The sequence below is a fragment of the Microtus pennsylvanicus genome, chromosome 9 (genome assembly GCF_037038515.1).
Source record: "Microtus pennsylvanicus isolate mMicPen1 chromosome 9, mMicPen1.hap1, whole genome shotgun sequence".
Lineage (NCBI taxonomy): Eukaryota > Metazoa > Chordata > Mammalia > Rodentia > Cricetidae > Microtus > Microtus pennsylvanicus.
In genome coordinates, this window is record NC_134587.1 from 29,533,506 (window position 1) to 29,550,829 (window position 17,324).

A 17,324-nucleotide genomic window follows, 5' to 3' on the forward strand; every position below is an offset into this window, starting at 1 on the left:
AAACAAAAACACAAAGCAGCAGAGAAAGGGGTGGTGGATGCAGGGGCCAACATATCAGAGCAGCCCTAGAAAGGGAGTAAAATCAGAAACAGATGATGAAGGACATTGGTAGAGTCAAGTGGGATGGAAAAGGTTGAAAGCTGAAAGACAAAACTTTAACTCTTCTCATGACAAGACAGAGAAATCCTTGGCTAACTCCTGAAAGCCCCTCCTCCAAATAATGATTAATAATAATTCATTATAACAATTAGCAGCAGCAGAAAATGAAGTTGCTTCTCCATGGTAAAAGGCAATGCTTCATATAAAAACCTCAGGTTTTTGAGAACTGGGGTTGTGAAATATGGTGGTATGAGGCAGTTAGAGGGCAGCTTTCTGGAGATGGTTTTCTTCTGCTGTGGGTTCTGGGTACAGAGTTCAGGTTGCCAGGTTTGTTGTGCCACAAGTGCTTTCCCCAATGAAGCACCGCTCTGCCCAGCACTAACAATTTCTCAAGGTCCTATTCACTCTCTTTTCTCCCTTCTCCATGAGTGTACAAATTTGAACAAACACATTTCAATTTTAAAAAATGCATGTCTTTAAAAATGTCTGACAATTCCATATTTCCTTGTTCAGACTTACTCATTTTCATTTTTTGAGAAATTTATAGACAAAGAATATACACACTACTCCACAGCACACAGAAACTTCTCTAAAATAGAGTACATACTGGAGCACACAGAAAACCTTAACAAATAGAGAAAAGCTGAAATAACCAGACATTACATTAGACAATTAATTTTAAATAATCAGAAAAATTCTAAGTTTATTAACTCATGGAGATTAAACAACTCATTACTAAATGATGAATGGGTCAAAGAAGAAAAAAAACTTTTGCTGAATTTAATTAATGCTGCAACTACAAGACAACAAACTTCTGGGACACATTAAAAGAAGTTCTAACAGGAAAGATTACAACCCCAACTTCCTATACTGAAAACTAGAAAAAGTACAAACAAATGACTTAATGAAGCAATGTAAGAATTTGGGAAAAAGAACAAGATAAACCAAAAATCAATAGAATGCAAGGAAAAAAAAGTCAAAGTAAATATTAATGAAATACAAACAAACAAATAAGCCAATACAAAGAATCAATGAATCTAGAGCTGGTTAATATAAACAAGATAGATAGTCCCTTGGGCCAACTAATAAGAAGGAAAGACCCAAATTAACAAGACCAGAAAAGAGCAAAGAAATATTGGAATAGACAACAAATACATAATACTATAAGGTAACACTTAAAAATTCCAGCACTCGGGAGGCAGAGGCAGGCGGATCTCTGTGAGTTCGAGGCCAGCCTGGTCTACAAGAGCTAGTTCCAGGACAGGAACCAAAAGCTACAGAGAAACCCTGTCTCGAAAAATCAAAAAAAAAAAATTCTATTCTTCATCAAGTTGGAAAATCTAAAAGAAACAAATTAATTTCTTGATTCAACTCCTAAAGTTAAACATAGAAGAGAACAACTTAAACAAAATTATAACAAAGGAGAATGAAAAAGTAATGAAAATCCATCTGACTAAAAACAAACAAATAGACAAACAAAAAACACACATCCAGGTCCAGATGGATTGTCACCAGAATTCTACCAGACCTTTAAAGAATAATTATAACCAAACCCTTTGTAAACTCTTAAAAACAGAAACAGAAGGAGCAGTCCCAATTTGTTCTATGAAACCAGTATTAATTAGTCTAATATTCAAACCAGGTAAAGGTAAAACAATTTCCCTCCCCCCAAAAAACTACAGACAGGTATTGCTGATAAACACAGTGGTAAAAGTTCTCAATAAAATGCTAATAAACTGAATACAGGCACATATAAAGAAGACTGTCCACCAAAATCACATTGAATTTTTTCAAGAAATACAGAGTTGCTTCAACATATGCAAGTCAATAAATATAATAAATCACATAAATTGACTCAATGAAAAAATCAAATGGTGATTTCAATAGATGTAGAAAACATTTTTGTGAAAGTTCAACATGCTTTGATAATAAAAGTCCTAGAGAGAACAAGGCTTAAGGAAACATACATCAAGAAAATAAAGGCTATATATAACAAGTTGACAGCCAACATTATCAACTTTATACTACCTAAATGGAGAAAAACTTAAAGCAATCTCATTAAATTCAGGATCAGAGAGGGCTATCCAGTATTCCCACCCTTTTTCAACATAGCACTGGAAAAACTAGCTGAAGCAATAAGACAACTTATGCAAGTCAAAGAGATACACCTAGGAAGAGAAGTCTAATTATACTATTTGCATATGCTATATTATACATACAACATACCCAAATTCCCAAGAGAAAACTAACAGAAATAATAAACAATTTTAGGAAAACTGCACAAAATCAATTTACAAAAATCAGTAGCATTGTAATACATCACAGACAGACACACTGAGAAATAGATCATAGGCACACTTACATTTACACTAGTATAAAAGACTATGACATATCTTAGAATAAACCTAATCAAAGAGGCAAAAAAATCTTTATGGTGAAAACTCTAAGTCTCTGAAAAAAAAAAGATTTAAAAAGACACTAGAAAACAGAAAAACATCCTGTGTTTGTGGATTAGTAGAATTAACATTGTGAAAATTAACACCCTACCCAAAGAAAGGTATAGCTTCAATACAATCCCAATTAAAATACCTACATTTTTTTTTACAGAAATAGAAAAAAGCATCCAAAAATTCAAATGAACCACCGAAGACCTTGGAGAGTCAAAGCAATCCAGAGCAAAAAGAATATTGAAAGGATTATTATTCCAGATAAGACATATTATAGAACATGAGTGATAAAAGCAATATGGCATTGGCACAAAATGTACATCAATGGAATAAAACAGAAGACCCAAATATGAGTACTTGTAATTTCAGACATATAATATTTGATAAAGGCTCAAAAAACATACACTGGAGAAAAGAGAATCTCCAAGAATTGTTGCTGAGAACTGGATATCCATATGCAAAAGAATGAAATGACACACATTGTATAACCCTGCACTAAGCATAGATAAAAGTGGATAAAAGACCTCAATTTGAAATCCAAATCACTAAAATGGTGAGAAGAAAATACTGGCAGTACTCTCCAAGATACAGGTGTAGGAAAGGACTTTCTGAACAGGGGTCCATTTGTTTAGGAATTAAAGCCAACAATTGACAGCATGGACCTCACAAAGCTAACAAGCTTCTGAACAGCTAAGGAAACATTCAGCTGAATGAAGGAGAAACCCACAGAATAGGAGAGAATGTTTGGCTGCTATACATATCTGATAGTGGATTGAAATCTAAATATACAAAGAATACAAACACATAAAACCAACCAATCACCTCCCCCCCCCCCCAAATTACCACCACTAAAGAACCACATAGTGTCAAGGACAAATGGCTAAATTAAAAAACAAAAAAACAAAAAATGTATTAGGGATTAAAACACAGAGCTCTCCATAGGAGAAATATAAATTGCTCAGAAATAACTCAAAAGGTGTCAACCATCCTTAGCAATTAGGGAAATGCGAAGTAAAACTCCTTTGAGTTCAAAAGGTTGAAAACGAACACTGGTGAGGTTGTTGGAAAAGGTGCGCCCCCATTTATTCACTACTGGTAGAAACACATTATTGACAGAGCTTTCTGTCCTTCCTGGTCCTGTAGCTATTCAGTCCCAAAGAAACACACACAAGTCTACATTAATTATAAACTGGTTGGCTTATTAGCTCAGGCTTCTTAAATTAGCCCATAATTCTTGTCTGTGTCATCCACATGGCTTAGTACCTTTTATGAGTAAGGTCTTCTCACCTTGCTTCCTCTGTGTCTGGGTGATTACTACAGACTGCATCTTTCCTCTTCCCAGAATTCTACTCTTCTCATTGCTCCGCCTCTACTTCCTGCCTGGTTACTCACCAATCAGCATTTTATCAAAACAAAACTATATAAGTGGGACAAGACCATTGTCCCATAGTATCCCCCTGCCTTTGTTTTTTCTCAAAACAAGAACTCTGAATCTAATCTCCTTTGTTTAGCTTTCTTCCTGACCATTATCCCTAACAACTTGTAACCAACACTCTAAACACAGACAAACATCCATAATCCATTTTTTGGGAATGTGGATGTAATTTTCCAGGCTACTTCCTGCTGATTGGGTATGCTGCTAATCTTTTTTTTTTTATTGATTTTTATTGAGTTCTACATTTTTCTCTGTTTCCCTCCCTGCCTTCTCCCTCTCCTTCATCCCTCTACCAAGGTCCCCATGCTCCCAATTTACTCAGGAGATCTTGTCTTTTCCTACTTCCCATGCAGATTAGATCTATGTATGTCTCTCTTACGGTTTAAATGCCCCTCCACTGAAAAATGGATAAGGAAAATGTGGTACATTTACATAATGGAGTACTACATGACCTGAAAACTTCTTTTTAAAAACTTTTTAGTTCTAAATTTTTTTTGCAAACCTCTTTTCTGTAGTCTAATTTCTTGGTCTAGAAAATACTATGAAAGCTGCCAACAGAGGGATTCAATTAAACAATTCTATCCAGCTACAAAACCTATGAGCTACAATGACCAGCTTGGTAAGATAAGCATAAAGTTTTAAAAACGGAACTCAATGTCATTGGCAATGAACAACTGTCTAATTGGACTTAAAGACTATTCAATAAGAGAGAAACCATGCCTGGTCCTGGAAATTTATCCGGCTTCCCAGAGCTAGTGAGGTCATCTACCTTAGAAAAGAATTTATCTATTACCACCAGTTTAGTAGACTAGCATAATTCCTGACTACATTCTTAACTTACCCTATATCTACAGATCCTTAAAAAGCTCATATTTTCTTGAGGTGAGATTAGATAAGATTCATTTATGACAATCTTAAAAAGGCCTATTTGGTACTTTATGAATAACAAGTTCTTTTGTTTTTCTTTCTTTGAGACAGAGTCTTCTCAGGAAGCCTGGCCCTGGAACCCAGATATCCACCTGTCCTCCCAAGTGTTAGGAGTAAGGAGTGGATGAAGAGCCTCAGCTTGATAAGCAGTTCTTAAATGCACTGTCAAAACTGCTAGTGTGAATAGACTGAATGTTCTAGCTGAGAATTTAAATAAAAACTGACATTCAATCTTCTGTCAATTACTCTATAATTAAATATATACAAATCCTGAAATTGTTTTAGAATTGAATTTTAGTTCTGTTTTAGTAAAAATGTTCAACTTTCATAAACCAATATTAAATATATTTTATATTTACATAAAATATGAAATGTATAACTCATATGTGCTATGAAAACAGGCTTTGTTTACTTTGTGTCATAATTTTAGGTAATCTTTCATTCACAATATACCTTTCTACAATTCAAATTAGGATATGACTACACAGGGGTGAAGGTAATTCATCTTAAAATACACAAGTATTTTAAAAAATTATCTATGGCCATGGTTATAGAAATATATGAAGATTTGATTTCTAAAAAACCACACCCTGACAGGAATTATTTTTTGTCCTCACTTGATACTGCATTTTGCTTCTTGAATAACGATAAAATCAATATGAAAGGACGGATTTTAATCTGAAATGTTACTGCACGTTTTTTTCTTGTAGAGAAGAATATGTGGCAATTTCTGCTATGCATTAGAGATCAGATTCTCGGCCATGGTTTACATGATTGATGGGTTTCTATTTGAGCAGGCACAAATGTGAATAGCAACTGTGAAGTGTTTACCAGAGAGACACAGCTAATGTAACATCAACCAGTTTCCCCTTTTACTGTCATCATGAAATGTACTTTACTATAGCAAAAATATTTTTGAAGCCACACACAAAATTTTAATACATGGCTTAAATCTAACACAAAGCAACAGACACATATATTCAGAACATAGGTCTAGCAGCTGGTCAGCCATAGATTTCAATAATTCACAGAAAAGCCCACTCAATACACCATTTTTGAAATAACATGTTTGATCAGGATACAAATTTTTCAGTTTTGAGGCAGCTAACCTCTTGAAGGTAGAACAGCTCATTTCATACTGGGTTTTTTTAAATATAAATTTTTAAAAACTAGCATTCTATACAGACCATATACAAGTCAGATAATTCTTACTGAATAGTCTGTCTGCCTTAAAAGTAAAAAATTTCAGTAGACCCATTTATATTTGATAGGAAAAAAGTCCATAGTATCCCCCGTCTTGTTTGTAAGTGCACCCAGCAAAGAAAGCAACATTGCCCAGAACCCTGGAATTATGATTAATATTTCTTACAATGTTGCTTTTCTGAATGACAATCAAGCAGTTTTCCCCACCCAGAATTCAGTGAAACCAGAACATCTGAAGGCATAACTGAACTCACAGAATCAACTTAGTGGATCTGTATTCTGGATATCCAGAAGCATAATCCTGGGTAAGACATCCCACATGGCAATATCTAACCTTCCAACCTTCTGGGTAATTATGGTCATAAAGGGAGGTAACACTTATGAGAGCTTACTGAGTTCTGGATCCCAAGCCTACGTTTTATATACACGTTCACCTACAATGTCTAAAGGAAACTCTTAAAATACAAATGATTATTTCTGCTATATACAGGGGACACCGATGATCAGAAATCTGAAACAATTCCATAACCAACAGCAGAGTCAGGAATCAAATGTAGACCTAATAGACTATATTCCCTGAGAAGTGAGAACAGGTAAATATAAAAATACAAAGACCCAAGGATGCCAAGTCCGATAACAATCAAGTGAATTAAGCCACAATAATTCTTTCAGTGACAACAATAAAAAACTATGCAAAATACTGGAAATGCAAAACAAGACAAAAGAAAACAAAAATATTCTTGAGGATAACTGGAGAGGAACCAAAAATAAATAGAGAGGAAAAAAGGAGATTACCAATAGGTAAAAAATCTATGTTCTCAACCTTAATGAAAATTCCAGGATACAAACACATACCATGGATAAAAGGTCTCAGCAAAAGCAGGAGACAATAGAGGGTAAAAGGGGTGAATATAATCTAGATATACTATATATTTATGAATGAAAACATCATAATTAATACATACTAATGAAAGTCATGGAAGTAGATACTACTCAGCCAGAAAGCTGAATTCACTGTCTCGTTTGCAGGAAGTATCAGAGCCCAGAACTCAAGAGTAGAGAGAATATATGAGGTGAGGATAGAAGAGGGGAAAGAGAAGGAAAAACAGCAAAAGCTACAAACTCTTACCTGCACTGTATGTAGTGTATGGTGTGTGTGTGTGTGTGTGTGTGTGTGTGTGTGTGTGTGTGTGTACACTGCTTAGGGAAGAAGGCTAGGACCCCATGGATAGGACATTGTTGCAGTGAAAATGGCAGCTGTCCTTGCACAAGACAAAAAAACTGACATCTGAATTTCACCTGCCCAAAGCTAGTGAAACCTCTGGCTTTTCACAGAAGTCTTCAAAGTCATTCATAAACTGATCTGTTTCAATAAAGTATAAAAGTATAAAAGTAACCATTCAAGAGACACTTAGCAACTCCACTGCTGTGTTAAAACACAAACCACAAACACAAAATAAAAACAAAAACAAATAACAAAATTTAGTATCAAAAGTATGTCATCTACATCCAATACATACACCAAAAAATTCATAGACATGCAAAAAAATAGGAGTGTACCAAAAATAGCTAATAGAAGACAATGAGATTGCCAATACAACTATGTTAAGCAGCCATTATGCAGGAAAATTACCATAGGGCATTTCTGTAGAAGAGGAGAAATAAAAAAATCCAAAGACCCTTAAAAATGGTTAATGTGATAAATTTTATGTCATATATATGCTACCACATGAGAAAATTAAATAGGAATTATAGAATTGAAAAAGTGAAGCATTAAAATGAAGAAAAAATACTACATGGTCTTTAAAGGCATACTGGAGAGGGAGAGAAAATAGTCACTGAACTGGAGGTTAAGCATACACGTTTCAAAGAACAGCCTCTAAAGAACATCTAAAAAAATACTAGGGGAAAAAAAAAATACTAGGGGAAAATAACAAGCAGGGACAATATTGAACTACCATATTTAAATACAGTGGAAAAAAACCAAGAAGAAACAGAAATATTTGAAGAAGTAATGAAAAAATTTTAATGTTTGGTTTTAAAAATCAATTTTTAGGAATCAACAGGTCAGTAAGAAGGCTGCAAAGAAAAAAGTGCATAGGTACAGCCTGGCACACTGCCAGATACAAAGAAAAAGGTGCAAGAGCAGGAAGTACTTTTAACTGCTGAGTCATCTCTCCAGTCCTATTAGTTAAACTTCCAAGGAAAATTATCAGGAAATTATAAAATCTAATACCATATTCTCTCCAATAAACATTAAAATATTTAATTTTTATGAAAAGTTAAGTTTTTCATTAACAAAAAGTTGTTCCCCAAAAATTGATGTGGGGGGTGTATATGGACAAGGAAAATACTCTCCACTCACTGAACATGGAGAAGTCAGGCTTGTGTCTATATGGAGGCCTCATCCCTACCTTCTAGTCTCTTTCGTGTGGGAAGGTACTCTGCAGGCTACCAAAAGAGAAACATGGACACCCACCCAGTCACAAGACCTTTGGCCTACAATCTGTTATGCCTGAAAAATATTCTAGAGCAATGGTGGCACAGAATGTGTGGGAGAAGCCAAATAAAGTCTGATTTGATCTGAGGCCCACTCCACAAGCAGAAGGAATTCACACTTGACACTGCTTGGGTAACGAAGAATCAGATACTCGAGAGCTCAAAGATCTTGGGCAAAACCAAACACTGCTGGTCTAAACAAACAAACAAACAAAAGTAATAAAATGATTCCTAATGATATTCTGTTATACTCATATATCAGTGCCTTATCCAATCATCATCAGAGATGCTTTCTTCAGCAGCAAATGGGAACAGATGCACAGACCCACAGACAGACATTATGCAGACACAGAGTCTACAGAAACAGCTATAGAGACACTTACAAATAAAACAAGCACACGTGCTCAGAGAACATGCCTTGTCACAAAGAAACTGCTTTTCAGGAGATGTGCCGAAGAGCAATCTCTAATTTCAAGCTAAAATTTATTCTTTAGCTTTATATCCAGCTAAAGACAGAACACAGAGGGATAATTGAATGATGTTCCTCTAAAGGTCTGTTCACACCTGGTCCCCGTTATCTATGAATATGATCTTATTAAGGATATACTACTGTAGGTATTGCAGATGCAGTCAAGTTTCTTCCTGCATTGGTTATAGCCCCTAGGCGAATGTGACTGAGTCTCTAGAAAAAAGGAAAAGTGGGTTCTAGAGAAAGATAAGTAAAGTTCCCGCTGCACAACATGAAACCCGAATTACGATACCCAGAGTCCTGTAAAAGCTGGGTATGGTGCCAGGTGTGGTACCGTTCATGCATGTAACTGGGGCAGGGGCACAGGGGCAGGCAAATTTCTGGCGCTCTGGCCAGCTAGACTACCAAAATCAATGAGTTTCAGTGTTCAGTGGGAGACTATGTTTCAAAATATAAGGAGCATATTGATCAAGGAAAACATCCAACATTAAACTCTGGCCTCAACACACACTGCTCACACGAACACTCATGTGCACACACCTATACAAACATACACACAGTTATGTACGTGTATATATAGATATACATAAAGTCATACACACACATACATATATCTCACATATGTATACACACAAAATCTTCCTGATTACTGCATTTGGAGCCTTCAGCTTACAGATGTGTGACAGAAGAGTTTTAGTATATTTAAGTCACTAAGTTTCTGGTAGTTTCCTACAATGACCTACACAATTCTAAATCATTTTGACCTATAAATAGAATAGTGAGTCTATTCCCATCCCAAAATTCCTAAAAAAATTAGGACTATATACAGTATGCACAAGAGTCAGTAAAACAACCCTTGGCACAATGTTTTCTCAATAGGAGTTTTGGATAGCCTGCATTTCTACATTTAAAATTAAGGTTAGAAATTCTTATTGTGATACTTCAATGTGAGCAAACTCATCAGTGACAACAGACATATGGTGAAAAGGAAAGCATTCCTTACAAGAGCTGAACGTAAAAGGAAAACTATTGTTTATCACCTCACAAAGGTAGAATAGTATATCATCGTCTATTGACTGAATTATGTTAGGACCTAAGCTATTACGTACATCTATCTCATTTAATTTTCAAAACCGCACCATTGTTAGGATTTATATTTAAAAAGCTAAATAAATTGGGGTCAAAGAGAATTAGAAATTTTCACAAGGTCACCAAGTTGGTGAATGATACAATTGAGGATAATTGGTTATTATTAATCTGTTGTATGAAGCTAAATAATTCCTGTCTATAAATTCTAAGTGCCCTTTTAACTCGTGAAAGTTTTCACTACTATAACTGCAACTAATCCTAAAATCATAGGAGATAAATGAATTAATACTTCAAATTAAAGTCTAAGTATCTTCAGCTTATTAATGATATGGTGATAGATAGGATGAAATTAATCAAGAACAAGAGGGTGAGTTCTTAATATTGTGGGGAAAATGAATTAAAACTATATGACACAGATATGTTGTAGTGGCTAAGGAATAATCAAAACTGAGCCGGTGAGGTGGGTCAGTTGGTAAAAACTTGCTGCAAGTACTTAGGACCAGAGTTTGAGCTCGGGGACCCACATGGTGAAAGAGAGGACCAACTCCTACAAGCTGCTGTCTGACATCACATGTTCGCCATGGCACATGCATCCCACCCCACACAAATAAATGTAACACAAAAATAGGCCACGACTGAAACAAGATATGACACACAGGCAAGTTAAAATGTAATTTAAATTTGATGGGCTGTTAATGGAGGAACATAATCTGCAGAACTATTTCTCTGCTACAAATCAGTCAAGTTCTAGTATATTTTAAAAATACTTAAGCAGTTGGTTATAGTAAACTAAGAAAAGATGAAAAATTATGTGGGAAAAAGATTTAGGAAAAGTGATTTAGCAAAGTATTTAAAGGTTAAATAAGGATGTTCCTACTCTCCTGAAAAGCTCGTAGGCAGGTGCAGGTGGCTCTGGACACGAACCTTGCAGCTGTTCCCAAACACAAGGCAGCTTCACGAGCAGCTCCTAAGTCAGGTGTGCCTCTGCCAGAAGTCTGGAGCACACAGACTAGCACTACTGCCGTCACTGATCAGGATCGGATCTCCCAAAAGTTTTCCAATGAAATACAACAATCGATTTTGATTCTTCTAAAACATCCAAGCTGTACCCTGAATTCTTTTGGACATTTACAGTCACTTGTGGTTACAGAAAGCATTGCTCAGGTCCAGCCTGCAGGGCAGATGTGTTACTGAAGACTTCAGGTCTATGAGCCAAATAAAAACTAGAAAACTCCAAGCTTGACTACAGTTGCTATATGTGAAACTACCACCTTTCCTTACATTTTAAAGAGGTTATTTTTTACTTGTCTTTATTTCCATCTACTTGAGTTCTTATGTTTCATGAATGCGAAAAAGGTGGAAGACTGCATATATGTTTTTAAAAAGAACTGTCAGTCTCTACTAGGTAAACATTCCCTTAATGACAATATACTTAATTTTAATTTTAAGGATGGCAGTCTGATCTACAACCTTAAAATACAACATGTGTCAGGAAAGCACCTCAAAAGTTCAGGGAACCCTTTTGATGCTGTGGCCTGATAAAATGCAATTCTGGGTGGGATTTAACGTGATGGCTTCCTAAGACTCTCTTGAAAACTTGCTAGAAATAAAAGAGGAAAATGCTGAAAAGATAAACTAATAAATAAATGGTACAAATAACTATAAAATGAATAGAAAATAATAAAAGCTCAAAAATATATTTAGCACTTTTAGTTATATATGTCCAAGATAGATACAGCAAACTGATTTTCAAATGTGGGTAGTTAATTTCTGTTACTTAAATCCTCATTTTGTATCCATGGATTTAATATCTCCTTAGTATAATAGTGTAGGTGGGGATAAACACCGTAACATAACTTCTGACATGCAACAGATCCAAAGAAACGAAGATAGTGAGAAGACAAGAAATAGACATGTTAACAAGAACGCTTTCTCACTAAAAATCCTATGTAATTCTACTTGATTTTAGAAAGTTAGAAAACAGAAAACTCATTCCACAAATATTTCATTGCTTGCCTCCAAAAAATTGTTGACATCCTCTGTGGCCATCTGCCAAGGTGGCCTTCCTGTGTGCTTGATGGTGTTCGAAGAGTTTCAGGGTTCTGTGGATTGAAGGAAGAAAATATTCTGTGCTCTTGACTTCTTGTATTTATTTTCTTGGTTCTGTTAAAAGGCAAAAAAGGGTAAATTTACTAACTTTGTTCAGTTATTCTGTACATATTAAGATTCACATTCAAATCAAACTTAAGCTTCTTATGAGCTTTGCTTAGAATCATATAATTTTAAATGCAAGTTATGTGCTAATAATATGAGTATAAGGAGTTGCATGAGCCAGGTAACATGACCCCCCTGGGATTCACACTAAGGGAGACAAACGTCACCAGCCTTCACTTGGATCCAAGTGCAGTTGAGCCCAACCTGGATCTGACAGACTGCTGCTTTCACTCAAACACCTGAGAAAAAACTAAGTGCTCATACAGGTAATGAAAATGAATGGTCTAACAGGAGGAGCTGGGATAGGAAACAGATCAGGTGTGGTTTAAGAATCTGTATTTTACCGGGTATGCTAGAGTACCGTTACACTGTACTGGTTAGATTATTTGATATTTAATTATCTTTAAATATGATAATGGCATATATTTAAATTTATAGTTTATAAAACTGTTAAGAGACAAAGTTATCCTACAGTTTGGGGTAAAATATTTTTATCTTGGACAATTAGTAAATATAAAATGTATTACATTTTTAGATTCATTCACAATAACAGACATCTTTAAGATTGCTTACTAGACTACCCTAACATCAAATCCCTTAATTCTGACAGGGCAATTCACAAATATACTCTTGGACCTGGAGAGGAGATAAAGTCTTGTTTAAAATATTACAATAATAAAGGCAAAATGTTCTTCCTTAACTTATATCTAGCTTTCAATAGGTACATAAGAGCAATTCATGCACAAGATTCAAGTTGTACCAGTAACCAACCACTAATTTTGAAAAACATATAGAACACAACTGACTTTTAGCTAAAAGAAAGAGTTCAATAGATTATGTTCTTCCATTAACAGCTCATCAAATTTCCATTCAAATTTTCTTTAAAACTCATCTATGTACCATTATCGTCTTTCACTTACTGTTTATTTTTGTTTTACACTTATTTGTGTGGGGTAGGGTGAATGTGTATCATGGTGACATGTAAGGCCAGAAGGCAACTTGCAGGAGCTGGTTCTCTCCTTCCACCATGTGGACTCCTGGGCTCCAACTCAGGTCCTAAGTCCTTGCATCAAGTCTTTACCAGCTAAGCAAACCATAAGGAGCAAGCTAGTAAGCAGCCCTCCTTCATGGTCTCTATATCAGCTTGTTTCCTTGGTTACTGGCCTATTTTGAGTTTCTATCCTGACTTCCTTCAGTGATGAACAACGATGTGGAATAGTAAGGCAAATAAACCCTTTTCTCCAAAGTTGCTTTGGTCACGGTGTTTTATAACACAAATGGAAACCCTAAGACATACCCTTTCCTTTTCCTTCCTCTGATCCCTCCCATATACCCCTCCTCGCTCTCTTTAAATTCATAGCCTCCTTTTCATTAATTGCTGTTATATAATTTCTATTCCTAAGTACAATCTGCTCTATCTGTGTAATGCTACTCATATATATATATTTAGGGCTGACGATTTGGTATTAATAAGCAGTTTGTATATTCGTCCCTGGGGAAGACTATTTCTCCCATTCTCAGCATTCCTTAGCTGCCTGTAGTTCTCTGTGAAGGGTTGACATCTTCTGAGTTTCCTCTTCTCAGTTTAGCATGTTTATTATTGTTTTCTTGTTTAGTTCATGCATAGTCAGTCATGTTAGTACGACTTCATGTGTACCTTATGACATTCCCAGGAAACAAAATCTCACAGCAAACTTCCTGATACTTAGGATCTTAAAAATATTTCTGCCTCGCTTTCACAATCCTAAAATGTTCATTGAGTCTTAGGAGCAGGAGTGTATTGTAGATATATCCATCGGGATTAGGCTCCACAACTCTGCAATTTGATTGGTTATGCCTTTTCTTTAATAGTCTCTGTCTGTTGCAAAGAGAAATTTCCTTGAGGTGGTGAAGGTTACACTTAGATGTGCATATAAACACAAGTATTTAGAATGTAGTTAGGGATTATGCAGGTTTAGGAAAGTGGTACTTATAGATTCTCCTCCAAGATCAGTGACTTTACCATTCCTGGGTAGTTGGCTAGGTTCCCCTGTTGTTGAGTGTGCAGTCCAATTAGAGAGCTTCTAGTTACTTCTACACTGCACCTGTAGAGTTATCAAGATATGCTGGTCACTGTGGTTCACAGGTGTCATAGCTGGGTGGGTACTGCTGGTTACTCCACTCCTTTGGAAACGTGCCTCCCACTTCCAAGGTCTCTCAGTGGAATGAGGGGCTCCTGCATTAGAGTAAGTTCACTGTCCAGTAAGTTTTTGGAATCCATCTGTCTCTGTCATCATCATGCCTAGCTTTTTATGTTGGTGCTAGGGGCTGCATTCAGGTGCTCTCATGCTTGCACAGCCACTGCTTTACTGACTGATAGATCTCCCAACATGCTGTTAACATTTACTTAGTTACTGGTTTGTCTTCCCCAATAAGATATTAAGTTCCATTAGTTATTCAGTATTTATTAAAATTTATAAAACAATCCATGGCTACATTGATGGCATACAAATATACTTTAAAATAAATGAATAAGTGAGCAATACTCTTAATATTAGACTTAAATAAAAATGTTTTAAAATATCTCCATAGGTAAAAAGAAAAGCACATTAATGCAAATTAATTATTACCAGAAGGATTTCATAAGTTATTGCTTTTAAACTGTACCCTGATGCTGCACTGAGTATTTAGTGAGACTTTAGAATATATTGGCGCATGTATATATTATTTTCCCAAGTGAAATGATATCACATTTCTGTCTGAAAACAACTTTTCTTTGATTCATATTTGATGTAAAATTATTATCCCTTTTTTAGAAAAATGTGATTTATACATCTATAAACTCTTTCAGAAGGTATATGTATCATACTGCACAAATACTGCCTCAGTATTATTTTACTTCTAGTGTGGGCAGAAAATAGACAGAGATTATATAACCATTAGGAAATTTAAGTGCTATGAAGAGGGAGGCAAAGTAAAGAAGGAACTAGAATTTAAAATAGAGCACCAAGAGGAGGTTGTAGCAGTGAGAAACTTTAGTTTTTAGCTGCTATGAGACTGAAGATCAAGAAGGGGAAGCACAGGAGTTGGAGTATCCTGGCCAAAAAGCAAGAGCCCAGCTCAAAAATAAAAAAAAGTAAAACGTCACAGAATGGTCAGGACAGAACTTATAATACAGACAACACCAAAACAAATATAGAAAGAAAAGAGGGAAACAGCAATATAGATAAAATGTAATTCATGCTCAAATTCTTTTTCTGTAGAAAAAATATCCAAAATACTGATGAATTTTAGTATCAAAAGAGAATCTCAGAGCCTCCTAAGGTGATCATTCTGGAGGAGTTAACATCCATTTAGATAGCATGATTTTAGTTTGTTTCAAAAATCAAATCACTTTCCTTTTATACCACACATTATAATTTTTTATGGAGAGGAGGCACTCGCAGAACATATGTATACAATGAAGAATTTCATTGAATCTGTATCAACAGGAACCCTTTTTCCATTTAATACACATACACATAAATCAAATAAACACATCCATACATTGCCTTTACACATGAGCATGGTCAAAAGGCTTAGGAGCATCATGAGCTAACTCTGTTTGGAGAATGCTGGGAGTCCTTATCTCCTACTAGTTTTCCTAAAAAGGCATCTTGCCTTGGGATTCCTGCACTTAAGACCTTGGTACTGTCTTAAAAGAATTATCATCGAAGGATATTTTAATTTTAATCCAAGTAATTGGAAGGTGATTTTGCCATTAAATAGAAGAAGAAATTATCACATAAAAATATGTAAAATTTTATGATGTAATAAAAAGCTAGTGAGAAAACAAAAACTAAGTTCTCCTATGAAATATGAATATAGGACCTACTACAAAAACACATAAGACAATATGTTTGTTATGGGAGAAAACCTACTTACTTAGAGCATTTGAAACATACCATAAATTCTCATTATTAGTCAAGGCAAACGCTATATATTTGAAATAACTTCAGAAACATAATAATCCAGTATTCCATTTTACAGAAAGCAAGTTGAGTTGAGGAACGGGGATACTGGGAAACAAAATAGGCAGAGTTTCATGTTGAGTCTAAGAGATCTGAGGCAGGTGCAGTGGTAAAGACAGGTGGAAAAACAACACACACCTGCAATGTAGAAAATCTTTATATAATTTTTGAAAATGTAGAAGCGGTAGAATAGCAGTGGGAAAGTAAAATAGGAAGTGAACTACTGGAAATTCTCTTTTTCATTCTTTTTACATCTGGAGGGTCTCAGACTTCTGTACAAGTATCTTCGAAGAAAAGGGAATGCTTGGATCACAGATGAGCCCTAACTAAGCTTTGGTTAAGAATCTTTCTGCTCTTTTCAATCAGAGAATTGAACTGGTGAGCTATAATTGCTAATTTAACTCTGATTCTCCCTGGTCAGAAGGGAACCTATAGCGAGCCATAGTCTTGATGTGTATTTTGTCGATATAAGTTAACTGATTTCTCACATGTCCTGGGGTAGTTCTACCTTTCATCGGACCTCATTCAGAGTGAGCAGGTTGGGTACCAACTTCTCTGGATACCAGGAATGTATCTCAACATCTATAATGGAACCTCGATCAAATTTAAGTCACATTTTAAAAGAAAGAGAAGAAACAACCCTAAAGTTCATATGGAAACTCAAAAGAGCCCAAGTAGCTAAAGCAATCCCAGACAAAAGGCACAAAACTGCAGGCATCGCAAACATGATTTCAAATTACACTACCAGTTAGCAAAAGGAGCACAGCACAGACACAGAGACATAGACACAGACCAAAGGAATAGAATAAAGGACATGGAGATACACTTACAAAGGCAGAGTCACCTCAATTTTAAGAAAGCTGTCAGCCTACATTCAAGAAAAACCTCCTCAACTGGTGCTGGGAAAATTCAATATCCACAGGTAAAAAGAAGAAACAAGATTTCTAACTTCT

The 17,324-nt window shown here is 35.5% G+C and overlaps 1 protein-coding gene across 14 annotated transcripts in view; it reads right to left on the reverse strand.

Moving 5' to 3' along the window:
• The window catches only part of Mbd5 (methyl-CpG binding domain protein 5), a 297,548-nt gene that overhangs the window by 143,912 nt on the left and 136,312 nt on the right, over positions 1–17,324 (reverse strand). For 13 of the 14 annotated variants that reach the window (XM_075985276.1, XM_075985272.1, XM_075985274.1 and 10 more), the window contains one exon: positions 12,185–12,331. The gene's annotated coding sequence lies outside the window, so the exon portion shown is untranslated. Of the gene's footprint in view, positions 1–12,184; positions 12,332–14,384; positions 14,575–17,324 lie in introns of those variants that run through there. The other variant, XM_075985281.1, reaches the window with a different exon arrangement.